General features: G+C 34.9%; 2 long non-coding RNA genes across 3 annotated transcripts in view; one reads left to right on the plus strand and one right to left on the minus strand.

Annotated features, from left to right (window-relative positions):
* The window catches only part of LOC118166914, a 313,441-nt gene that overhangs the window by 281,922 nt on the left and 4,732 nt on the right, over nt 1-26,787 (minus strand). The window contains exons 2-3 of the long non-coding RNA XR_004750797.1: nt 19,002-19,123; nt 7,078-7,194 (exon numbers count right to left, since the gene is read on the minus strand). This is a non-coding gene — a long non-coding RNA (uncharacterized LOC118166914). The remainder of the gene's footprint in view (nt 1-7,077; nt 7,195-19,001; nt 19,124-26,787) is intronic.
* Nucleotides 620-26,772, plus strand: LOC118166915. Of its 2 annotated transcripts, none has more exons than XR_004750799.1 (3): nt 620-742; nt 1,164-1,220; nt 26,580-26,772. It is a non-coding gene; the product is annotated as an uncharacterized LOC118166915 (long non-coding RNA). The 2 variants fall into 2 exon arrangements; XR_004750800.1 differs by lacking the exon at nt 26,580-26,772 and adding an exon at nt 24,345-25,056.

Raw genomic sequence — 26,787 nt, forward strand, 5'->3', positions numbered from 1 at the left:
GGCAACCAGATTTACAAATATTCTCCAGTGTATCTACTTACGTCCTCCCCTCACCTTCAGTAAAAGAACTGTATTTTCCTCTTATAGTAAAGTATTTCTGTTGCTCCACAATTCCAATTGCTCATTAGTATTTTCCCTGTGGCCTTCCTAAATGACAGTGATTGGAACTGAACTGTCATTCATTTCCTCACCGTGTATTTGCAGAATTTCAGTACCATCTTACTTTCATTTTGCTTCTGATTGTCCATTTTATGTCCTATGCTTATACTATAAGTTTAATATTACACCATGTACTGTTAGTTTCCACGTTGCTAAATCATTAGATAGTGATTCTATACATGACTAATTAAGTATCAATCATCAATTTGAACAACAATTTGAACTATAGGTAATTGATTCTTTAGAAAAAAACTCCATCCAACTGTTCCTTTATTTACATATGATTTATCAGTAATATAAGCTATATCTGAATTATTACAAAGAGAATATTTCAGAAAATTCCTTCCTCAAATCAGAATAGTATTGCAGAATGAAATTTGTGGGTTAATTATTCCAAAATCATGCACTACTTATAATATTTAACACTCCTCTGTAATTATGGGTTATGGGTTACTCGTCTGTACGTAGGGGTTTCTCTGCTTAATTCAAAATGCCCTGATGAAAGTCAAGGCATTTCAGTGGGAGAAGGACATGAAATATTACAAGATATGCTGGAAAGAAAGCTTTTCTTATCTGATAGAGGGTAATATAATTTTCAAATTGAAGTTTCATTTTTTTACTGTCTTTCAAAACTGCTGTTCTATTTTAGCAACCATAAAGAAACATGTATAAATACAGATATACACATATAGAGTGATTTATTTGAAGTGCAATATGTATATCCAGAAGAATGGGTGGCAAGAATGGAGTATTTTACCTGCAGTCTGTATTATGTAAGCTAGTTAGTTAATACTGAGAAAATTGTCCTACCCTGGTCTGTATGTGTGTGTGGTGTGGTATTTCTGATAATCATGTTCAGTTATTTCCTGAATCCAAAATTAGAAGCACCCATAATATTTACATAAGATAAACCACCTAGTGAACTATTAACGTTTTCATTCTGAGAGAAAGGGGATTATCCAAAAAGTGATCACAGAACTGCCTTTCTTTTTATTCCCATATAGGATATCTTTCTTGCTGTAAATATAGGACTGGCGATCAGAATCAACAGAAAGCTTGAAGTAAATATTTTCTTCAAATAAAATTTGCAATCCATCACTTAACATTCAGTTTTCCCTCAAATTAGGAAATAATTGTTCTCAAAGCTATAAATTATTCATGAATGGAGATATCTCTTATCTTGAAGTACTCCCATTTCTAGTGTTCATGTTTCTAGTGTTCATATTCCCCTAATGTCAAGAATGCAGACTGACATGGGTTCATCTTTTCTAGCAAGAGAATTTGTTTTCCTATGCAGTTCTGTTCATCATTCTTTTCAAAATAATGGCTATGCAGCAACAGTATATTTAGAAAAAAATTTTCCTAGAGGAAAGGCTTTTTTTTGTTTTTTTTTTTTTTGTTTGTTTGTTTTTATTTGACAACCTGAAGACTGCACAGTTGTGTGTGCACGTGTGTACACATGCATCTACATTATCTTCATATGTATTTCTAACTCTAATTACAGAGTTGGAATTTCCCCTTTCTAAGCTTTTGTTCAATAAAAAGAAACAAAGTCTTTTATAGTCAAGTATCAATGATCATTTGGAACTATTCAAGCTGTACTTTTAAATCCTGATTAGTGAGAATAACAACATGCCCAAGGAACAAAATTGTGATTGCATTAAGTAGAACTGACAGAAGTCCTATTAGAAAACGATGCACTCTGCTATGTTTTCCTATAGCGCCACTTTTTAAAACAAAAGCTCCCATATTTCTTTTGTCAATTGGCAGCCAGAAACTGAAATTCATCCCAAATGTCTCTGTACTCACTAAAAAACTCCTTTATTATAAAGATTATACTGCCATCTATTGGGTGGCATTACTATACCATACATATATAGAAATATATATAGAAATATATATATATATATTTCTTTGGAGTCAGCAAGTCGTGGAGCTTTGTTAGCAGTCAGATTACAAAAACCTTTATTTAGAGCATAACATATGTCTTACAAAACCATCTTGGTCCTCTCTTTGCTACCACTATCAAATTACATAGAGTGAGACGTTTTAGCAGAGTGATAAACTTCAATGACATGTCACTGGAACAACAGAAAAAAACACACACTCACAAACCACACCCCTTAATACTCCCTTCCATCTTACAAAGATCTTATAGAGATGTTTTCACGTACAGTATCTGCTAGTGGAACCACATCACTTGCTGCATTGGAATAAAAGATCTCTTTTCCATGTAAGTGGCAATCTTTTGCAATACAACAAGATTCCTGTGATATATAGAGACTTCACAGATTTTTTTTTTTTTTAAGTAACATAGTGAAGCTTCAAATAAATATTTTGCCAATCTAAGACTGATTTTATTTTCTTATAAAATTTTAATTGAAGTTCTGATTTCTTTTGTGACATCCCTGCTGAATCTATCTATATTTTAGGCATATGAAATGTTTATTTTTTATGGATAATCCAGGTGTCAAAAGCGTAAGCACTGAAAACTTACACATTTTGTAGCTCAGTCCTTTTCTTAGTAGGACCTCATAGAAGTAACTGCATATTGTAGAATAAATTAAGCAAGATTGGAAAAGTGTCCCCATGCACTCTGTCAGTTCTGGCAATGTAAAGCCTTGAAAGCATTGTTCCACTACAGAAAATAGACAAACAGAAACAGAAAACAAAAGAATGACATATCTCCTTCTTTGACCTCATCTACTGCCATATCTTTATGACACTCTGACTAATCAGCTGTCTTGTTTTCTTTTGTTCTTATCCTTCCGAAGAGCAAGAAGTCCTTCTACCTTTTGTGGACCATGAAAAGATTAGCTGACTACAGCAAATATACAGATAATCTCTGTCCTTGCTGATGCATAGACCACTGGTAACCAGACAGACGTTTTGTGTCTAGAACAGACTTCAAAGGCCAGGTGAAGCCAGTACCTCTCTATTTTTAAACAGAATACATTTGGCCCAGAATACTGACGTGCCAGAAAGATGGTACCTCACAATGCTAATTGTACAGGTGCTATGGAAAGCAGAATTTCATTTAGCAACCTCTTTGTTTTTTTTATTACCGAGGTTAAACCCAGTTTAGCTAAGGCCAAGAGGAATCCTCACAGAATGCACCAGATTCTTTTCTATCATGGTTGGAAAAAAACATTTCTTCAGCCTAGTGTTCTCCTAGGTGAGTATAAAGGCTTCCCATTACCATTAATGGCATAGAAAGGATAGCTAATAATTATTAGACTAGCACTCATATCTTGCCTGTAATTATACTTCTACTACAGAATTTCTACATGACCTTGGGCCAAACACAAAAATCCATCTATGCTTCAGGCTACCACTGGTAAATGGAAATAATTATATATTTATCCCTCAGAGTAGTGTCATGAGGTTAAATTCAGGTTACAGTAATAGTAACATTTGTTTTCCAGTATTAAAATGATAAAAGCCATTATATGTCTATTGCAGAAAGATTATAAAGGAGTTTGACTTTCTTTTTTTATGCTTACTTTTTATGTTTTTTATGTTTTATTTGAAACATCATTTGGAAAAAAAAAATAAATAAAAAGTTTTTTTTGTCTTTTTTTTGGTGTTGTTTTCAAAATAGTCTCTGATAAACAGCAGCAGCAGGAAAATTTGTGTGTGGCAAAGCTCCTGTACAAAAGGAATGTGAGTAAAAGAAGGCAAGTTACACTCTTGCCCTGTGGAAGATGACAGAACTTACCTACAGAGATACTGATAATATGAAGTCAGTGTATTTTGAACAACTAGAATTTCACTGTTATTGAAGGGGAAAAGTCTCTTGATGGCAGCAGTGTAAAATCACAATCTCTGCTAGCTAGTAAAGAGGAGATGAAAGAGTGGCTCTAGTGTAAGATCAACGGTGTGTTGTGGTTTTCTTGGACACAGAGTAGGACAATTTACAGAGAATACAATTTACATTTGCTTTAATACTAACTTAAACCCACAGTGCAATTTGAGTTATACTGTAACATGCTTCCAGTGTTTCCACTGCTAAAAATAACTGTCCTTTTTTATTCATGCAGACAGATATTTTCCATATGGATCCTTCTCCCTTTCCACGATATCTCTGTATTAGTAAGACTATGCAATTCTCTCAGTGGGTACTGATAAAGTTATTGCTTCGATAAACTCTTGGTTTTCAGTCCTACAGAATTTTGTTTACTTCATCCTAATTTAGCCAAATATCTATTGGTTATAAAGTAACTGTACAAGGAGTTATGTTAAAAAGGAGAGGGAGGGAAGGAAAAAAAAAAAAAAGGTATTTTACTTTCTCTGATTTTCTATCTAAACCCATGGAATTATCTAATAGAAATGGGACATTCTTCTAACAGCAATTAAAGTCACAGAGGTCTTTCTTTTTCTTCTCTTCAAACCCAAGGGCTACAAACACAAGTACCACTGCCCACTGAGGCTTGTATTTGGCTATTTGGCTGCTATAGAACATGCTACTTGCAACCCATAGTAAAAAAGCAAATTCTAGCTTTAAAACTGGTATTCTGAATGGTTGAATTCATCCTATACAGGCTATATGAAGACAGAGTTGAAGATAAATTTGCAGATAACTGTTCAATCTCATTTCTGCAGCAATTCAATCTGGGGATAAGTACTGAGTAATTTTGAAATATAGAATCATAGAATCATAGAATCATTAAGGTTGGAAGAGACCTTCAAGATCACCTGGTCCAACCTCACCCTACTACCAATGTCACCCACTAAACCAAGTCCCTAAGTACCAGGTCCAACCTTTCCTTAAACAACCCTATGGATGGTGACATCACTGCTACCCTGGGCAACCCGTTCCATATATTTTATTCTAAATCTCCCGAGCTGTGTTCATTTGTACTAGAATAGAGTATGTCAATTAATATATTCAATTAGCAATACTAGAAACATAAATGATTCCTTACCCATTAAACTGGCATCACACTTCCACCTCCTCCACCACCCCCCCATCCCCCCCATCGCAGCAATGTGTAACAATTTTTAAATGAAATGAGAAACATTTCTTTGTATTCAGTCTCTGACCTGAATGGAACATATGAGAGAACAGCATATGAGAGTGTGATGTGCTAGAGGAATTCAGTATTGGATTATTGGGCATAGTTGTCAGGACAAAGAATGAATTAACTTCTGGTTAACCAGCAACTAAGTACCATATTGAAAAAAAATATATTTTTCATGTTTGTGTTCTCTTCAACATACCATTATTCTGAGGTTCAGAGAATTAATTTAAATCACACTGTTCCTCTAGGGGCCATGTCCTGGTTTCAGTTAGGACAGTTATTTTTCCTCCTAGTAGCTGGTAGGGTGCTATGTTTTGGATTAGGATGAGAAGAGTGCTGATAACATGCTGATGTTTTAATTGCTGCAGAGCACTGCTTATACTAAGCCAAGGACTTTTCAGCTTCTCATTCTGTCCTGCCAGCGGGCAGGCTGGGGGTGCAGCAAGAGCTGGGAGGGGACAGACCCAGGACAGCTGACCCAAACTGGCCAAAGGGGTATTCCATACCATCTGACGTCACGCCAATATATAGGGGTGGCTAGCCGGGGTGGGGGGGCCGGCTGCTCGGGGTTGGGCTGGGCATCGGTCAGCGGGTGGTGAGCAATTGCATTGTGCATCACTTGTTTGTACATATTATTATTATTATCATTATTATTTTCTATCTTAATAAACTGTCTTTATCTCAACTCACAGGCTTCACTTTCCCGTTTCTCTCCCCCATCCCAGAGAGGGAGGGGGGAGGGTGAGCGAATGGCTGTGTGGTGTTTAGCTGCCGGCCGGGTTAAACCACAACAGGCCACTTGGATCTCCAGTAATTTGTGGTATGGCTTTTTAAAGGACTGGAGACCAGTAGATATAACTAAATCAAAAGTATTTGCATTCTGAATGCATAAATGATGACCTAAAATTCTGACTTTGCTAAAACGGCATGAGTCAAACTCAGCAGCCAGTTATTTCAGATCTGAGGACCTAACAGCCACTTCTCTTGGAAAAGCATGGAAATTTTCAAAATAAAGGGAGGAAAAATAGAGAAGAGTACCTCTCTGCAAAAGCTTTATTTACAGTAACTTGTGTATGACTGCTTGGGCAAGCAACAATGCCAACAACTGAGGGAATGTGGAGTCAAAGTCATCCTTTTGCATGTATACAAGGTGAAATGGAGGTCATCATTTACAGTTAGGAAATGTTTATGTGCTCAGCAGCTGTTTCCCCCCTACTCACTGGACTATAACCAGATGTGGAGAAAGGATATTTATATTATAAAGGATATTTATATTATAAAGGTTATTTACATTGCATTTTGTACTCAAACAACTGTTGTCTCTCCCACAGAAGAGACAGGTGACTTGACTGTTCAGAAGGCCAGATTTGGCTGAAAGGTCATAAGCAAGACCTGGTGTGCCTAAAAATTCAGATCCTGCATGCCTCAGACCAAATTTCTACAATCAGTGGAAATCTTATAGTTCGAGCCTCAGTCATTCTGAGCCTCAGACTCTCATTCAAGAACATGAATAGCAACATAATAATGAATAGATATGGAACATGAACAGCAATAGAAATCATGGAAATTCAGAGCAAAATATAATTTAGTATCTTCATCATCCTGAATGAAAAGATTGAACAGCAACCATCCTGTGATCTTTATTCAATTAGATGAGATACCGAATTTGTAGTAAAAGTTAGCAAGATACAGCATAATTAAAGAGCATACCATACAGCATAGACACCAGAGATGATGCAGCTGAAGAGCAACTTTAATTTTTAATTATGATAATTTCTAATATTTCAGTGGTTGAATGTATTAATTTAGCTGAAAGTTTGGAGATATTTCTGAGAGGGAAAGGAGCTATTTTAATAATTCACATCCATATAGATGCACTCATGATGCTTCTGGTTACCTCAGCTTCTTAGCATACGCTGCTCTTGATTTCTTCTCATTTCTTCTCTTTTTCTTTCCAGTGTTTTTCCTGGCTCCTCCTTTTCTTCCCAGGCCTTCACTTTTCAGTCCCAGTAATCTGTAGTGAACACAAGTAAAACAAAAAAGGAATCATTTTTAAAATAAACAACCATGCTGGCTTCTTTTTTTTTTTGGCTTTTTTTTTGGCTTTTTTTTTTTCTTTTCTTCCAGGAAAACACAAGTAAACCAGAGATTGAGGGAGTTCATCTAATAGTGTCAGTTCTTTTAATCTACATTTTATTTCAGTCTATAAGTATTATGGATGGAAGGAGATAACTAAAATGACAGAGAGTTCCTGGCATGAAGCCTTTTTCTTCCTTTTGTAGCAACCCCTCAGAAAAACAATAAGTGAGGCAAAAAGACAGAGATTTTGTTCTACAAAGTCTCTAAAGTTCAACTTACAAAAAACACTTGTTCAGTTATGTAGTACAGCACTCCTCCAGAGAAAGCAGAAACAAGACAAGACAGCTCCTAGTTTACAATAATGTCACTGAAAATAGAAATTATTTTGTAGCTTTTATGTTTCCTAGGCCTAACCAAATGTCTCTGACTTTCAGTTTCATTTGCAATGTGCACTGGATCAGTCCCCTTTCTCCTTTTCCTTCCCTTGACAAGCACTAATTGTATTTCACATATTCCTGAAGGACACACATTCTTTTAACAGCTGAAAGGAGACATCTATTTCAAGCTGGGGTGAGAGGAGAATAACATTTAGGTTATTAGCCTCCAAACACTTGGAAGGCCAGAGTCAGTAATGCAATCATGCTGATAATAAGTAGAGATCATGGCAAAAGGGAACAGGACAGCAATCTGCCAAAATCCCCAAATCCACCCACCTAGCAGCTGTTCTGGAAACCCATTGTACCAATTTTATAGCCATTTCTGTAGGTGCCAAATGCTATTTAATAAATATAAATAAGTTTATTGAAGAAGAAGCTTGTCCATAAACTGTTAGATTTTCAGTCATATTTTCTGTCAGGTCATTTTCTGATGTTACTTCAGAAAATTCACTAATTCCACTGCACACTATAGACCTCTCCAAACCTTAAGCTACATTTATACTTTACAGAGTCAACTTGGATAGCAGAATTATTATAAGACAAGAATGAAGCCATGAGGATTAGAAAATAACATTAAAATCATATTCTTGAAACACCAGTATCATAATTGACATCATTAATTTAATTTCAGATTAGGCTGAAATAGGATTTTTCCTGTTTATTGTATTTGCTCCAAAGATGTTGGTTTTAAAAACAAAGAGCAAGTAGGTGGTACATTGTAACTGCACTGCAAGAGAACCAGAGGTTTTACATTGCAGTCGTCGTGGATTACTGAATTCAAGCAAATGTCTAATCCTTCTCATTAAATAAGACAAATCCGGAAAGTCTTACCACCCATAACTTCTGGGAACTGTGGAGTCTCAAACTGCTCCCTATTTGGCTTGCTCTCCTTTGGGTCCTTTGCTGGGTGTCCCTGGTCTCAAGCAAAGCAATCAATTGATGATGCTCGGGAATAGCACTGAGGTTCCCAATAGTTGATTTTATATCAAAGGCAATGTTCACACAGAGTATATGAATGATTAGACAGCATTTGGAAAGTTCAGTGCAGTTTTATATTTAGTGTTAAAGGTGTCATTGCAAAAGCCCCATTTGCTGAATGAAGGAAGCCTGGCTCTAATAATGACAAATGAAGCATTTTCTACTTAGCTTACATCTAGGTTCAATCAAATTTTTAACATCAGCTTTCTAGAATAATACTGCATGGCCTACAATAAATATATCAAGAGAAAGCTATGCAATTATAAGTATCTATATAATATGTTGTTTGAACCACCGCAACAACTCTTCATGTTCACACCAATAACATTCAATTAGCTCTAATGAGTGTAAGTTTTAATGCTTAACCCAATGCCTCTCTAAGGATAAGCTTGCAAGGAGGTGTAGCTACTAGCTGGTAATATATAACACCATCTGATTAGGAGAAATTATTTTCAAAACATATCTGCCATAAAAATATAAAATGAAGGGTAAAGTGACAGAACAACTGCTGCTAAATTCTATTTTCAGCATTGTAATTGGGATAATATACCATAATTTATTTTAATGAGTTACAATTAAGAAATGGTTTCTAGGGCTACATGTAATTTCTTTCAATTATTAGTTATTAGTTGTTCATGCATAAATGTGTTTTAATATTGGCTTATCTGAGCTATAGTAGGTGATTGAAGCTGTTCAGTATATTATTTTTTCGTTTGTAGAGTTGTACATTGCAGGGGCAATTCTAGCACAAGACATTTATAAGAAAGAGATCACAGTGACACTTGGGAGAAATATTTTTTAAGTATTATGAAAAAATATGTAAAGCAATATGGGAAAGGTGTCAGAGAAAATCCTGATACGGTTAACACTGAATTTTGCTTTATCTAACTGCTGCTACAGGCCCCTAACTTAATAAAATATTTAAGTTAACCTGGTTGCAGAGTGAATTATTATACTACATATTTTTTCACTTTATTAGGATAAAGAAATATTATCATGGGAGGCTACGCTAACAAGCCTAGACATTGCTTGTATTGTTAAAGAACAGGTTTACATCTCAGAGGAGTGTAAAGACCTAGAAAAACTGGAACCTTTTTAACTGAAAAAGCATTCTACTTATCTTATAGAAAGCTGTCTATTTTGTGCTAAGAAGAATGGCTTAAAACAAACAGCCTCTCTGTTATCAGTCATTCTCATATAACACAATATTTATTGTGCTTGCTGTTAACCAAGTGAGGGAAAAAAAAAAAAAGGCGCTGAACAATTCTTTTCAAAAGACAAACATTAACCTGACCTGAAAACAGTGCATCTTAACCTCATCAGTACAACTCTTATGGGAACCAATGCATCTACTTACATATTCATTCACATAAAAGTTCATAACTAGGCTATAATAAGAGATCATGGCATAGAGAAAATTAACTTTTTTTTTTTTTTTTTTTTTTTTAATCTGCAGTATTCTGTCAGATTATATTTATGTTCTTTAGGCCTCTATGCATCTGGAAACTTAAGAAGTAATGAATAAATCTTTGAAGATTTGCTTTGTAGTTCATTAAAATTAAGTTAAACTACTTTAAGAAATGTTGGTATTTCTAACCACTGTGCATATGTCATTTTGGCTGAATTTTAAACCACATTTCTCATTCCACTCATGTTTAGCCATCACAACAATAATACCTAACTATAACTGATAATTATCCCAACTATCTTTCAGGACATTAAATAATGCATCATGATTTACAAACCCCTCTTAATTTCAAATAGTCTTTATGGCAGTTGGTTAATAAATAAATGTCACACAGTCTAAAATAATTATAAAATGTAGATTTCTTTAATTAGTAGAGGTTAGACAAAAAAAAAAAATGGAGGTGTGGGGAAGGCTTAAATAACCAATTATTTAATTATTATGAACCAAATTCAGTCCAAAAATATGGGGGCAAACTTTACTATGATCATTGGACTCTATCTGACCAATGCAATAATGTTCCTTATTTTTTAGATTCAGTAGCCTCTCAAGTAGAACTTTTTGAGCTTTGAACTCTTTAAGGTTTTGAATTCTTTGAATTCCTTATAACAGTTTAGCATTTTTGATTTTTGCCTAGGACAATCTTCCTGGTGACAGATTGTGTGAAACAATAGCTGCATCTTTACACTCTCTAGGAAGGAAGGAAGGAAGGCAGGCCCTTTTTTTTTTTTTTTTAAGTAAAGAGGAGATAATTGCCAAGAAGTTTCCCAAGCTCTGTTTATTTTCAAAGAGAAAAAATTTAGAAATGGAAAATAGTTACTAATCGTACTGTTGGAGACTGATTTGAATCCTAACCATACATTGGACAGTAAAAAAAAAAAAAAAAAAAAGAGAATACTTCGTGAATGGGAATGAGAGGCATGAGATCATGTAGGGAAAGGAACAAGGGGACATTTCCCTATAAGATCTTTTTTTCTAGAAGATTCTCAGACATTACTTTTGGTTTGCTGGAAGATCTCCCTCTACCCAGGAAGTTAGTTGTACCATTACCCCATTTCAGTAGATCCTGACCACACTGCTCCTTTAAGCTCCACTGAAAGGCTTGGTACTTGAATCATTTTTAACTATCAGATGAATTGAACAAAAAATAAGAAGCTAGGGCATATTTCATTTTACTGTCTCTAAACAAATTAAGTTTTGTCTGGAAAAGACTGCTGTGATCAGCATGAAGGTTTTATGCTTGCTATTTCTCAGGATGTCGAGGATGAGTTTCCGTGAGGATTCGTTACTTGTTTTTTCCTTGCAATCAAGCAAAGCCTATTTTGTACAGATACAAGGTTGACTAAATCCCTCTTAGACAGCAACACAGAGTACATGAGCAACACAGCGCAAGGAGTATTACAGTCTGCATAATAAATTTATTGAGGCCTTTATTTTCCTGTACATTTTAAATCTTTTCTTCTCCCACTTGAAGATTATATTCATCATGAAACATTACCCTTCAAGTGTTAAAATGACAAGTGCTGATGAAGGTAAAGCTGATCAGCTGCAAGACTCCCACTGCTGAACATTATAAAGTTTCTGTTGTTCAAACAGCTCAGTTAATTATCCAAATGTGAAGGATATCAGGAGGGGACCTGCTGAGCTTTACAGTTGACTTCCAGGGAATTATCCATAATAGAGCTGTTATAAGAAAACTGTGACAGACCCAACATACAGGGACCTCTGCTTACCTCTCTTGAGGATTTTTGCAGGACCTTAGAATCAAACAGGGAGTTAGGAATTTCCTCAGAATCAAAGGGAAGCTACATTTTGTGGGAGAAAAGCAGTGCAATCAGCGTCTCAGTGTTCTATCACATAAACCCAGAGAGGATTCCAGAGTCACACATGTTAATCGCCTGCTGTAAAGATGACTGCTATTCCTCTGGTGCCAGTGACTACTTTCTCAAATTTAGGTTCTTAAAATGACTATCGTGCCCTGACCATAGTTAAAAATACAGTTCTGGCTGCCTCTATGCACAATTTTTTTCAAAAGCCATGTGATCTCTTTCAATGAGCACTCATAATGGGTGTTCAACTGCCTGTAAATATTTTAAGCTGTTATAGTCAACATTTGTGCACCTGGACAATCCCACAGCAAAAAGTCAGGGTGAGGAAGCTTCAGTGAATACTGAAGACTATGAAAGAATGAGTAATATTGAGGTGAATTGGGTAAACTTGGAATCTGCTAGAAACAGTCCCTAAGAAATTCAAACCTTTGATAAATCCACACACACTTACTGATATTGCAACAGCTATGACTCTTGACTCTATTTCATGACCATAGTCAGTTGGTCTAAAACAAAAGATCTCTCTGTTCCCTCTCTTTTTCACTCTCCCCTCCCAGAAACCATAATTTGTGTACATAGCACAATGCTGTACAATGCTAGATAGCCCAGGGACTGGAAGCAGAATAGTAATATCATCTCATGCCACTTAGCAAGGACAATATGCCTTTTTATTTTTTTCTGTTTCCACTAAGCACTCATCAGTTAAGCTGCATGCTATTGCATTCACCTGTGTTGGCATTCCCTGGCTAGAAAAAATGGCATAGCCTTGTGATTAACTTTTGCAAGAAGAAACTGAAAGCATCAAGGAAGGTCCTAGTGAGTAGTGAATACTTGAAAACTAACAGTCAGATTATCCAAAGTAAATAGTCAATATTCCATGCTATGCAGAGGGAAATAATACTATTATCATTTCTTACACCAAAGCTCACTGTTACAATTAAATAAACCTTTATGAGAGACCTATCACCATAGCATCTAGACACCATCAATTCATAATTTCTACACATTCATTTTTTTTCCAGAAATAAAGTATCTCTCTCTGAAATATTATTTAACTTTAGTATAAGTTCTAAGTAGGTGCACCTAACAGCTTCTATAAAATGATGTGGAGCAGAATAAGTGATTTGGGGTTTGATAATATCAGTGAAAGTTAAGCCCTGCACTTATTACTACAAAGTCATAAGTGGGATGGTATAATAATGGAATACTAATGAAAACCACATTTCCATAATTGAGATAATCCATATTCTGTAGTATCACAGGTTAATTTGCAAAATTAATTTGATGTGATAAATGGGTATAAAGTTGTAAGGCAACTATTCAAAGCCAAAATCACTGAGAAGTTTCTCTGCTATAACCATTCATTTTATTATTTTTCTTCCTTCTTTCTGTCTATACTTTTTTTTTTCAGATTGGAGATTGAAAACTATATAGATTTTGTTACCAAATCCTGGTAAAAGGACATCATTATCCTGGCCATAAGCTGGTTTAGCTATACTAATTGCAGCATGGCCACTTGTGTCAGGCACATCATCTTTCACTGAATCTTGGGTCATGGACCTTGACTCAAGAATCAGCACAAGGTTCAATAGACTAAGCATTGATGGTGTTGCCTGTAGAAGTCTTGTACAGGCCTGTAGAAGCCTGTAGAAATGCTAAATCTAAGACTTCAGTGGAGTTCTGAATTTGTTAAATTCTTCCCAATCTGCTGTCCCATTCTAATTTTACTCATTTACTCATTGTATTCTGTATACCTCTGCTTCTCCTGACAAAAATTCAGTCATGGAAATGATCGTATTCCCTACCAGGACAGAGAATTACCTCCAGATGACCTCCAGAAAAGGAGTCTGAGATTTAGCCAAACCCAAAAATCAGCAGTGAAATGCATCAGAAGTTGGCAGACTGTGCTGAATACTGCAAACCTCAGAAGCCACAGTACTACAGTTCCCTTACAGTATTCCATAGACATATGCTTACATCTACGTTTGAACACAATTTGGTAAAATAGCATAACATGAATAGGATAGTGACACATCAAAACACATACACAAGAGTTTTGCTCAACTCTTTCCGTTTCTAAGAAGGTTTAATCTGACTCAAAACTCTGCCTCTACCTCAGAGCAACAGATTCACTAACCTACTGACATGGCTACTCCTCCCTTATCTGTGGTCTCATCACAGATGAATGAAGAGGAGACATAGGTCTCCAGCCAAGCCATTGCTGAGCATACCTCTAACTATTACCATGCATCTGAATCCCCGAAATGACAGGCCCAATGTATTTATCTTATTTTCATAAATTAAGTTGTTGAGAGCAGGTCTAGCTCTTTCAGCCCAGAGCTTGACTGTCAGCTTGACTGACTGCAAATTCTCTTCTTACAGAAAGCCCTCCAAGAATAATTGCAACAGCATGGCAAACAGTTTTAAAGCAGTGACTTGTCTAGCAATAATTCCCCTTGTGCTCATATTTATATTCTTATGGGAGTCCTTTCCTTTGCTTACAGCAGTCTCTTAAAGGCTTCAGTACTGCTTAACCTTAAAAAGTTCCTGTCTGCTTGTCTCTTCTTGCTGTAACAATTTCACTCGCTACTTTACTTCTGTTATTACACAGTGTTTCATAAACAGTATTTGCATATAGCATCACTGAGGCATTCTATATACAACTGTTAAAATAGCTGTTGGTAAAAATCAATATTTTCTGGGTGGAACTGCCTATTTCATGGCTTTTGCAGGATTTTGCAATTTAACTGAAACTGTAGAAACATTTTTTTTTTAAAAAAAAAAAAAAAACATTCTGGAAGAAAAAAAAAATCACATTTTTAAACAAATAATCCTGGGTGATTCATTACCCAAGCCACTCAAGAAATACAAAAATATTTTCAGATTTTATGTTACAAGCTTGAGACAGAGTGTAATGGTATTGTTCACTAGACATAAAGCCTAAAATGTTTTTAATGCTATTAAGAATATCTTGGCTGTTTTGACAATGTCTTATTACAACTGATGTTGCTTTAAACTTCAGTCTACCCTAAAGAAATGTGATTAGCTGTTTGCTCCTTGAGCTTTATACCTGAATTACTCTTCCTTTTTATTTCGTTAGCATGCACAGACTTCTGTAAAGAACATTGTAAAAGCAAACTTTTTGAAAAATGTGTATGTTAAAGTCCTGTCAAACACAGGATCTAAAGTTGATGTAATTTCCAAATTACTGTAGATTAAAAGGCCAAAGTTCCAGTTCCAGCCATTATAAAATACAAACGAGGCTCACAGCAGGAAGCTTTGGTATATAAACAAGTTGAGCAAGAGTTATTAGCGTGGGAAATCATATAACTAAAATTTAGAGCTGTCTTACTGGTAAAGAACATGTTTAAAAAACTTGGAATATAAAGACAGTTAAAAACTTTGTCACACTTTCATTCCATTCCACATTCTCCACAGCAGTGCCTTGGGATTCCAATTGTTGTCACTCCTAAATTTAGAGGATTAATGGATTATTCCCTTCAACTGCTGAGTAAAATAATAATAATAATAATAATAATTAAAAAAAAAAAAACAAAGGGGAGAAAAGGTGCAGAGAAGATTTTAATTAAATGCTGTGTATTTACCATTTCCTAAATATAAGTACCAAACATAAATGGGAAAAAAATGCATGTTATATAAAAATAAATTTTGTTTTAAAGTTAATTTTCATTTCACTTTGTAAGAAAGATAAAGCTCCTTTCATAGAATTTCTTGAATCTCTGAAAATGAATCCTTGCTATTTCTGTTCAATAGCCCAGTGATCCAAGAATTCATTCACTCAGAACAAGAGGCTTTAGAGTTCAATTCCTTCATCCACAGTAGTGAATTTTCCTGTGTTTCATGACAGTACTTTAGCCACCAAGCTATTGATCATATGCAGATTGTAACACTGGGAATTATTGTCTTAAAAGGTGGGCAGACCAAATGTCTTTGCTCGTTATGGTTGTCTTTCTGAAAGAAAAAAAGAGAATTTTGACTCTACCACCTGCACTCTAGCAGATTTCACATTCCTGAGGGGTAGCTATTAGCAAGACCAGAGAAGATGAAAGCTACTAAGTAAAAGAAAAAATGGCAACAAACACTGTTTTTAATTTAGTCCTAGCAAATACCTCCCTTCTTTGTCCTATGAAATTCTGAGATTATACTTTTTTTTTTTTTTTTTTTTTTTTTTTAGTAGAACCCCCTCTTGCCTTCAGTGATGTACTTAGCTTACTGCTTTCCTCTTATCAACCCATTCATGTCATGTAACTCAAGATAGTTGCAGTGCTGCAGTGCTGTTTTTGTGACCATGAAATTAATCTTATTCTAACAGGAATGTATGCAAAGTCATTAGCATTTTTAGCAAATACATCTTTCTTCTTGCTTCTTTTCTAGAAGTAAAAATCTTTATTGTAATCTGCTCCCTCTGAACTATTATTAAAACATCTCATTTTCAGGCATCCGTGTAAGTAAACAGGATCTTCTGAAGCAACAGACAAGGCTTTTCATGAGAAAGAATTGTATGGCTGGTATATTTCCCAAGAGACCACACAAATTATTTCTAAAATACACCCGGTATCCACCATCAAGGAGAATAAAAATCTAGCAGTTTCTCATGAAACAAGGTCTCTTGAGGGCCAGCTCTCAGGGCTGCCTCTCTGCTATCTAGCTAGTTTTTCATACTAAATTCCTGAAACTGAAATTGATTTTAATCAACTTTTTTTCAACTCATTCCACATTCACTCACTCTCTATTTTTATTTATTTATATTTTAAAGTCCAGTGGTTTTGAGATATTGCCTTTCACATTTATAACCTCAAGGGCATTTGAAGTTCTGATGACATTGTGATCACTAGACTTTAGATGACTCTCAACTTTTATCTTATTTATCATCCTTGTCTTATTTCCCAGCAATATTAGGAGAAAGTATAAAATAGCCTGTACTTTTACTGGATAGTCTACAAAATGTATCAGAACAGAGTGTTGTATTACCTCCAGGAAGCGATACCCTTTCTTATCAATTCCATAATTGCCAGCATAGTCAATATTAACTAATTGAATTTCCAATGATTAATGATCTATTCTTTTTATAGGCTTTCCTTATCTTCTTCTTCTTTCTAAGTCTTGCCTAGGAGGCCTATACCAATTTTCAGTCATTTTTTGGTTTTAATTTGCCTATCTTTCATCTTCATCTAAACTGTCCCTACTCAGGTGTCTAAAGTACATATGCCATTTATTTATTTTAGTCAAGTAAGATTCTTCATACATATTGCCATATGCCTTTCTGTCCTGCTGTGTCTATGCCTTTTACTACATATATTTATCAAGGCATTTCAGTCTTTATTTCATTTCTTGAGACATATGTATAAAATGGATATTAGGATGTGTTTAGGTACTTAATTAGCATTCTATTTACACAGATTTCTCTTATCAGAAATCTGGCATACATTCCAAAGTGTCACAAAAAGTACCCTAAAAATGTATGTGCTCTTGAATAAATGAAGTATTTCAAAATGGTTTTACTGGATAGTCTCAGTCAAATGAAGGCACTTATTATTCAATAAAAGCTGTGGATGGTCTTCTGATCTGAAAAATCTGACCCTGCAATGCCTAATATAAGGGTGTTGTATTTGAAAATAGTGGTTTCAACAAGTTGGTGCTTCAGTTTCTTTGGGTGCATAATGGGGTTGAGAAAACTTTTCTACTTCACCTGTAACATTACATCTATAACTGCCCTAAAATATTGAAGATATTTTTACATGACAGCAGTGCTATTTAAAGAGCCAATGACTAATATAAATAAAGTAGTAACTGTTATAATTTTAAATGATTACACCATAATCAGATGTAGAAACTGGAAATATCTGACAACATCATGCATTTACACTACTTAGTCCTAATTTTACCTAACAGCATGAAACAAGGCCAAGCCATAGGCAAATTGCTTACCTATGAAAAGTTCAATTTCATTCACAAGGCCAAAACTTTATAGGAGACAGACATAAAGTTTGTGCTGCCATACCTTCAGCAAGCACCCTCAGTGTTCACCCTCAATGTCTCCTTAGTGCTGCATCTGGACTACTTTAAGCAATGAATTAGATCATTTTAACCTGTGAAACTCAAGCAATGCAGAAACCTGAACTCATGAGGCTACAGGCTTGTCTCTGATAGAAATCTTTTGAATGTCACTAAAAGATTTAGTGTTACTTACCTGAGCCGCTTACATAGCATCACACAATGATACCTTGATTTGTTTAGCTGAAAGCTTTGATACTATTTTTATATCTATCACCTTGGAAACTAAATGTGAATGGGTGGTTGTTCCCTATAAAACAGAAGAAGTGCTGGATTTATAGCCTTGAAGGCTGACACGCTGTTCACAGTCATTGACATGTACAGTTCAGCAGTAAAATGCTGGAGTTTTCTTTTCCTGTCCTGACAAGACACCTCACTCCTGATCTGGAAAGAAATTACAGACAGTGACACACAGATCTCCCCCCCACACACCATAATTTCTTCCTAAGGAGAGTGATACTAACTGTGCTCTTTTATTGTAGTTTTTGTGACGTAGGTTAAGACCACTAGTTCATACTTGTTAAAGTAATTGGTCAAAATGTAAGTTTAAGAGTTCTGCTATAAAGACTCTCTATTATATTTGCTATAAATTAAATGTGGTAGAATAAATGCTGGCATATCAAAATTTCATATATGGCTCTGCTTTCACCATCAAATATGATGGTAACAGAAAAAATATTTGGTAATTATGCACATCATCATTAGATTCAGACTGCCATATTTTTAGATATATTCAGTCCCCAAAACTCAAGCATTTTATTTTGAAATTACTTTAATGGCAAATAGTATTTAACAGGGAGATGTCTGCAAGGTTTGCTTCTATATCTTCTCTACAGTATATAGCAGAGGAGGTAAATACAGACATGCAGAAAGGGGAGGAGTCAGCCCACAAGATTTTGTGTTGTGCAATTGGATAGGCTGAACCTAAGGGCTTGCCAAATAGCCTGGGAAATCTCACCTGAGCTTTTATTGGAGATTTTTCACTTCTTCCTTCTGTTGATGCAGCAGTGAAAACAATGCACTGTCAGATTCATTCTTTGCCACCCTTGGACACGTTTTCAGTCACTTGCAGTGAACAATCTGAAACATATAACAGCCTTAAGCTCTGAAATGGAGTGCTAGATCAGCCTTTATAGAAATAGTAAGAGGCTAAAAGAAGCACAAAAGTTAACTAAAAAAAACCTTTTGCATATAGATCACTGAGTTGTCTTTTAATACTCAGCTCACAACAGAGTATATTGCCTTCATAAATATTTAAGACATTAGAGGACATATGAAGTCTTCAGTGTTCAAATAGTGCCATCAGTGGTATTTCTAGTTGTTTAAAAAAAATAATAATACAGGAATATTTATTGAACATTCTGTGAACTGCTAGATTGCTGGCGGCCCTTGCATACATACATTTCTCTTCATAACCTGAAATTAGTGTGCAAAAATAAGCAAACTGCTTTTTGGCTAGACATTTTTGATTGCTCAAAAATATTCTCAAACCCGAGTTGAGCTGACTATTAGGAGCAATTGCAAAAGAGTATAGAATAGTGATTGGGATCCCCTTGAGCATAAACACAGACCAGTCTGGGCACATGATACACTCTGGAATGAGGTGTATCGCATTGCAGAATATTTGTTTCCAGGTTAGATCATTTTTACTGACACATACATGAGCTACTGTTAAGTAACAGTAGACGTGATTAGTGCTCTAATAATCCAGCTGCCCTAAAGTAAAGCACCAAAAAGAGGAGCAGACTAGCTGCAGGCCCAGATTTTGGAGATGATTTGAAAGGGTATTTAGTTCCTTTAATGGATCAAAACCTGTGTTATATGTCAAAAATCACTCACAAATATTATACACATATCAAGCAGTCATTGTATTACCTGGACTAACAGCCCCCCCCTTTTTTTTTCCATGCTAAAATGCTTTTTTATTCCCTAATACCCATCAGAATGATGAAATTCATGTAAAACATGTTACTAAACACTTATATTTGCAGACAGCAATCCATGCAGTTCTGGAGGCCTCACAGCAAGTTAATGAGGTTTGAGTATTCAATAACTGAGATAAAACTGACCCAGAGAAACAACAGAGCTGTCAGGCTGTCATTTCTAACAGACAGCATAATGAAACCTATAACAGAGGGCAGTTAAGAATAAATGCACAATAATGATCTGGTTGGAAATAACAATCTACAATCATTTTCCTTATTTAAGGATAGCCCTTCCTAACTCAGTGAATTGTTTACGTATTTATTTATTTGACAGCTATGCAGCAAAACCAGAAACCACATGGAATAAATGTGTGTGTATTGTAGCATTTTTTGCAGACCATCAGTTCATTTTAAAGACAAATTCTCCAGGAGAATAATTAAACTCCATGCAACTGAAGTATTACAGCAACAGTAGCTCTTGCAGAGCTGAACTGTATTTAACTATATACCGTTTGAATTCTGACCTCAGTGTTCCCTATTGGAAGATGACAAAAAATAAAAAATACATAATTGCTGAATATCAAATCTACTCTGGACACACAAAAAAATTGTATATTCATTAGAGAGAAGATGTGGAAATTGCTCTCCATCAGAAATGAGCTTCCCTTCAAGAGTCTGAGTCTAGGGGAAGAAATGAAACTGAACTCCTCCTCCCCCAAAAGGAAAATCTGCATACTTTTCCTTAGGTGTGCCTAGCATTAAGCAAACCTTCCAGTGGGTCCTGAGGCATCAGCTCCTATATTGTGTCTCTATGTGCTTCTAATGCACTCAGAATCCAGACTGCCACAGATAGTGGCAAAGCCTGGGTGTAGGTTTCTGAGCCTCCTTCTCTGGAGGAAAGGTAGAGGGGCAGGCCCTGAACACACAGAAACTGCGAGTGGCTGCAGCAGAACCTATTGATTGCTTCTGTGTAGCGACAGTCATTATAAATACCCAGCATTTAATGTTCTGGGGGCTTTTATGCTCTCTTTCTCTTATTCAGCATATATTTGGAACAAAGGAAAATGAATAGAAGCTGTTACAGCATTAATCTAATAATTTCTTGCAGTAAATAGATATTACCAATTCAATTTTTTCACCACAGACCGTTAGTAGCTCACATCACTGACAATGGATAATAATGCCCTTCAGCTCTGCTATAAACTAAGAAACCATCTTTGTACAGCCTAATTCCTACAACACAATTAAATCATGGAGAGACAATACTTAATGTAACAGAGCTACGTATTTAGTTGAAAGCTAATTATTCTAGTGCATAACATGAGAGGTGCATTCAGACATTTTCAAAGCAAGATGCAGTCCTCTAGTCCCTCAGCTTTCACTGGAGTGAATGAAAGACTTGTGGACTATCACTGAGTACCAAAACTGTGTGAAGGTATCATAACTTACAGGGCTTAATATCCTTCCAGGACCATCAATAAAAAGACCCTTTCTGGTTAACCTCACATTATGTAGAGTTGAATTGAAAATAACAGATTAAAACCATTATCACTTACTAATATTATAATTATGACTTTGTGTAGACTCTGCTTTTAAGAAAAAAGTACAGTAAAAATCTCTTTTAATTACAATAAGCTCTCTGAAAATTAGCTGAGAAATATTGTAAGTCTGCTCAAAAAGTGTGTGTTCTTTCTACAGTTTTTGTATGTATTATGGCACCTTCTTCCCGGATACTGTAAGAATGTCAGATTTTATAAGCACTTCCCTACACCTCCAAATATCAGGGATTAGAAAACAGATATGTGGTATCATTTTAAATCTAAGGATGTCTCTGTACTTCTTGGCTTAATGTCAAATATGATATGTAATTGTGATATTTACTTGTGCACAAAAGTACTTTAGAAAGATGCAGTCTGTTTGGTTTCCACTGTTATTTACATTATTGTTATAAAACATCTATTATGCATAATGCTATATTCATCTGAAAAAAACAACTACAAGATGCAGTCAAAGTTTTTAGGTTTGGGGTTTGTTTGTTTGTTTGTTTTTGTTTGTTTTTTTTTTTTTGGTTGGGTGTGTGGGTGGTGTTTTTTTTGCTATTGTTTTGGTTTGGTTTTGATTTGGTTTTCTATTATTGGTTTTGACACACACATTCAGGTACATTAGGACTAGTGTCAGAAAACTGTTCCCATATCCCTGGAGTGTCTTCATAGAGAAGTAATATAACAGTGTTTGCCACTGTTGCCAGAACTAGTCATTGGTTTTCATTTAGCTGAATTGACTTTCCATTAAAAAAAAAAAAAAAAAAAAAAAAAAAGAACAGAGGTTTCTTATCACTCTTTTCACTTCAGAGCTTAAACAAGCTGAATTGCTGAATTTTGAATTGTAAATATGCACTGGATGAAGGACAGTAACGTCTTCCTAGCCACCTCTGACTGGAATCCATACCTTCTTTCACCACATAAAGGAAAACCTTAGCTGACATTTCCCCCTGCATATGGGAACATCTGCAGTGTTCCCTTGCTCATCAAACTTTTACATGTACTAACAACTTTAAAAAAGTGTAGACCTGGGTTTCAGGCCATTGCAAAATGCTAAAATAGCCACTGAGAGTACAAAAAGTCCTTTCCTCCTACCAACAGCTTGTGCGATTTGTTAATTAAGGCTACCAGGAATATTTGTGGGTCTGATTTCACTTGTCCTGAAATTGCACATTTAATCTTTGAGCATGTTAAAAATAAAAAAGTACAAAAAAAATTTTAAAATCACAAAAATGAAGCTGCTAGAAGGAAGATGAATAGAGTCCTCTGTTTTCTCTCTCTCCTTTTAACCCAAGGTTTAAAAATACAAAAAACTTAGATTCATATCCTTCCTCTGTGTGAGATGACCTACCATAGTGATGAAGGATGGGCTTTTTAACTAGACTTTGTGCTAGACCGAATCATTCACAAATGCACTGATGTTACTTTGTATGTGCTGCTTTAATAGCAATTCTACTGGATCCCCAAAATGAAAATGCTATAGTCAGGAGACTAGGAAATTTTCCTGGTAGGAGGCATATGATGGGTAAAAACTGCTGAAAAGAGATCTGAAACATGGTCCTCTGTTTCATAGGAGAATACCTTAAGCTAGGAGATATTGAGGGAAATTATCATTTTCACTCTTTGGCAGTTTTGTGAATGTAGTCCTTCATTTCTTTGACTTTTATTGCAACTGTTGAAACATTTCTCAATATTTCAAAATACTGTTTCAGCACTGCATTCTCACTTCAGCATTTTGAAAGTGCGTTTTTGAGGAACAAATAATGTAAAATAAAAATAAAAATATCTTCAGCTCAGCTTCTGAGAGGTTTCATTGCCCTCCATTGTCATTATCTCATCTAATACAAGTTTCCAAAGTTATAGCATATATAATTTGGGGTGCATAGCAGAAGATCATTAAGTGTATTCTTTAAAGCTGACTTGAGAGCTGATCAAAGAGTTTTCAATATTTTTTGAAGACAGAATAATATTGTTAAAAAAAATACAAGATGTCATTCTGATCAAACACTCCATTTTTCAAAATAATTGCAAAATAAGCAATGCAGCAACCTCCTAATTTCATAACTATTAAAAAAAAAAAAAAAAAAAAGGCCAAAAATTATCCTGAAATGCTGTGAAAAATGGCCTCCTGGTCCTAGCAGTAAAAAATATAAACAAACAAGAATACCCCCCAACCCCCCATTTTCCAACATGAAAAATGTTTACATAATAAGACTGCATAAAAGCACTGCACTTTTCTCTCACTCTGATAAGGTACTTGAGTATCACATGAAATTTACTTTAATTTTCACTTAACTGAAGAGAACTGTACACTATCAGTGTTTAGAAAGATAAGGAAGTCCTTAATTCTAATAGCAGAACATGTGGATGTTTTCCACAAGAATTAGGATCATCTGTGTCTATGACTGTTTTCCTTTGTTCTTTATTCATATAATTTTATTTCTTTTTTTTTTTTCTATCTTTTCTCTGTCATATTTTCTATGAACTTGTCCCTTAAATAAAATAGGAATTAACCTTTATCTCATGCTCAGGGAAAATTAAATTTCCATGTCTGGAACTGGGCAATTGCACAATTGTGCATGGCTCTTATACATACAGCATGTCTCAGAGAAGATAAAATGTTCTGTGTGTATGTTTTTGTTTGTTTGTTTGTTGTTGTTGTTGTTTTTCCCTGTAAAATCATATTGGTAATACAACACAAAAAAACATGCCATTTAAGATTCCCACTGCCACAGATTATATGATTTCAGGGAAGAAAACAGATCCTTTTAAGGTCTGTAGCTACTTCCTCTTTAATATTGACCTAACTACATTAAGTTCTGGTTGCTACTCCAGGTCTGTGATCCGGAGATTGCATCATGGAAGGAGTTAAAGTGTTGGGACCTTTTCTTCTGCTATAATCTTAACACAAAAAGGAGCATTAAAGTTCTAAAGGGCCTTTTACCTTGTTTTGAAAAAATCATTCTTAGAAAACTACTGTCATTTCTATTTTAAAATATCATTTCTAGAAAGGCGAGGAAAATAGCTAATTGTATTGATCTTGGTGCTGGAAATATGAGTGAGCTATGAATGACAGCTTGAGAAATCCTAATCAATATAAAAAGAGAGCTTTAAAGATCATTTAATTGAAGTAGAGTAAGTAGAATCTTACATGGTTTAAATCTTGTCAACAGAAAAGTTACTGTTTTCAGCTCAGTACACATGATAAGACTGAGAGTCATAAGCACCTAATACCATCTCAGGAATTTAGTAGTGGGAAAGGTTAAAGCTTACTGTCTCCACAGGGTGCTGAGCTCTTGATTCATGTTTCTTATAACATCAAGTCCGGATTATTGTAATACCCTGTTTGTAGGCCTCTTTGATACAGTGGTTTGCTGTTCACGAGCTTCAACATGCACAGATTATAGCAACTCGGATTCTCAGTGGAATTGAAGTGTATCAACATCCTAACAGATTTGATTGCCTTTTTGTCAGATTTAACATTACTTTTGAAACATGTGTTACCTATGTGCTTTTGGAGCATTTTTCAACTTTTTTTTTTTTTAAACTAACTTGATGATTTCTCATTTTCTCTGCTGCGTATTATGGTGACCACTGGGACCTCAAAATAATGTGGAATATAGTAAGAAAAGCTCTCAGACTGGGAAAAATATTATCAACTCTACAGAATAAACTTCTCAATGCATGTTTTGCTTGTTATCTTGCTCCATGTTCCAGAGTGTCTGGCTATAGTGAAGCTACATTGAAAAGTTGAGTATTAGATAATTGAGTCTTTTAAATATGCCTTAAACATTTGAACAGACAGTACTTTATGAACCTATAAAAAGTACCTATCCCAGCTATGTATTCTAATACATCAAAGCAGTAATTTTATGATCTCCCAGTACTACTCAAAATTTCTGAAAAGTCATGGAAATGCGAAGAGGTAATAGGAGATTTGAGAAAAAATCAATACCAGCTGGTAATAGTGATACCTTAAAACAAAAAGAGAGTAATCTTTTTAATTATCATTCACTGTATCTATCCATCAAGAAAAGAATATTAAAATCAAATATTTGGGCTTAATTTCAAAGAATTCAGCACTCCCATAACTACTGTGAATTTCGTTACAAAGTCTTCTAGTTAAATAAAAAACAAAACTTGAGTAAGCAGTTAAAACCAAATCAACATGGACTGCAACTCTAGCTCTAAAAAGAAAGAAATATATACAACAAGAATGAGAAAAAGAACCGAGTGAAATTCAGTATGAAAAAAAAAAAAAAAAAAAAGTTTATTTAACAATTAATCACACTCTTTCAGTGGATTGAAATTTTACAAAACCAAAAACTGGGAAACTATGGTGTAAGCCCTTTTTTTCTCTGCTATATATGAAAAATAAGTAGATAAGTAAGAAAAACTTCATAATGTCACAGAATGTAATGTCAATTATCTATAAATATCTGAAGGTATACACAATTTTGCACATAAATTATTCAGCTTAGTCTATGGGAATGTAATTACATTTTCGCAGAAAATGAAGGGAAAGGAATTATTGTAAGCATTGCAAATATCTCACAAAATGACAGCAGCCTTGCACATTGGAATGGGCAAAATACTAGACACTGTGATGTCTTGAACAGTCTTGTGTTATAAGAATTGATTGAAAATTAATATATAATCTCACCTCTAGCATCCAAGATTTTGTTATACCTCTGAAGTTTCCCATTCTCAAAAAAGACATCTCTCCAAAGCAACCTGAAATAATATTTTCCTAAGTAGTATGCAGTATTGCAGGTAATAAAAATTGTAATATTGAGATTTTTTCTAAGACAAATAAAATTGGACATTAACATGTATCCTTCAGAAACAGAAAAGTTGGAACATTTAAATATCTATTGATAACCAAAAACATCATTTGTGGAGGTCTTTTCCTTATAACAGACTTTTTTTTCTTTTTTTTTTTCTTTTTTTTTTAACTTCAAAGTCAAAAATTACCTTGAGGTAAAGACATCTTAGAGATATTCTCATCAGCTTGTCTACTTTTTCCCCATGAGAATTTTTTCATAATGACTCTTTATTTTTTGTTTTCAGAGTGTATGATATTGCCTCACAATGCCACTCTGCCATTGTGAGGAAGAGAAGACACTGCACTTCCGACTTTTCCCTGGTCTTAATTAAAATGTAGGCATATTTCCAAGACTGCATGTACTATGAAGAATATGAGATCTATAATAAGTGCCTGTTCCAGTTTGTGAAGCTCTAGTCTAATAAATCTGTATAAATCTGGAAACTGTGAAGT

Source organism: Oxyura jamaicensis, chromosome 4 (assembly GCF_011077185.1).
Source record: "Oxyura jamaicensis isolate SHBP4307 breed ruddy duck chromosome 4, BPBGC_Ojam_1.0, whole genome shotgun sequence".
In the NCBI taxonomy this organism is placed as follows: Eukaryota; Metazoa; Chordata; class Aves; order Anseriformes; family Anatidae; genus Oxyura; species Oxyura jamaicensis.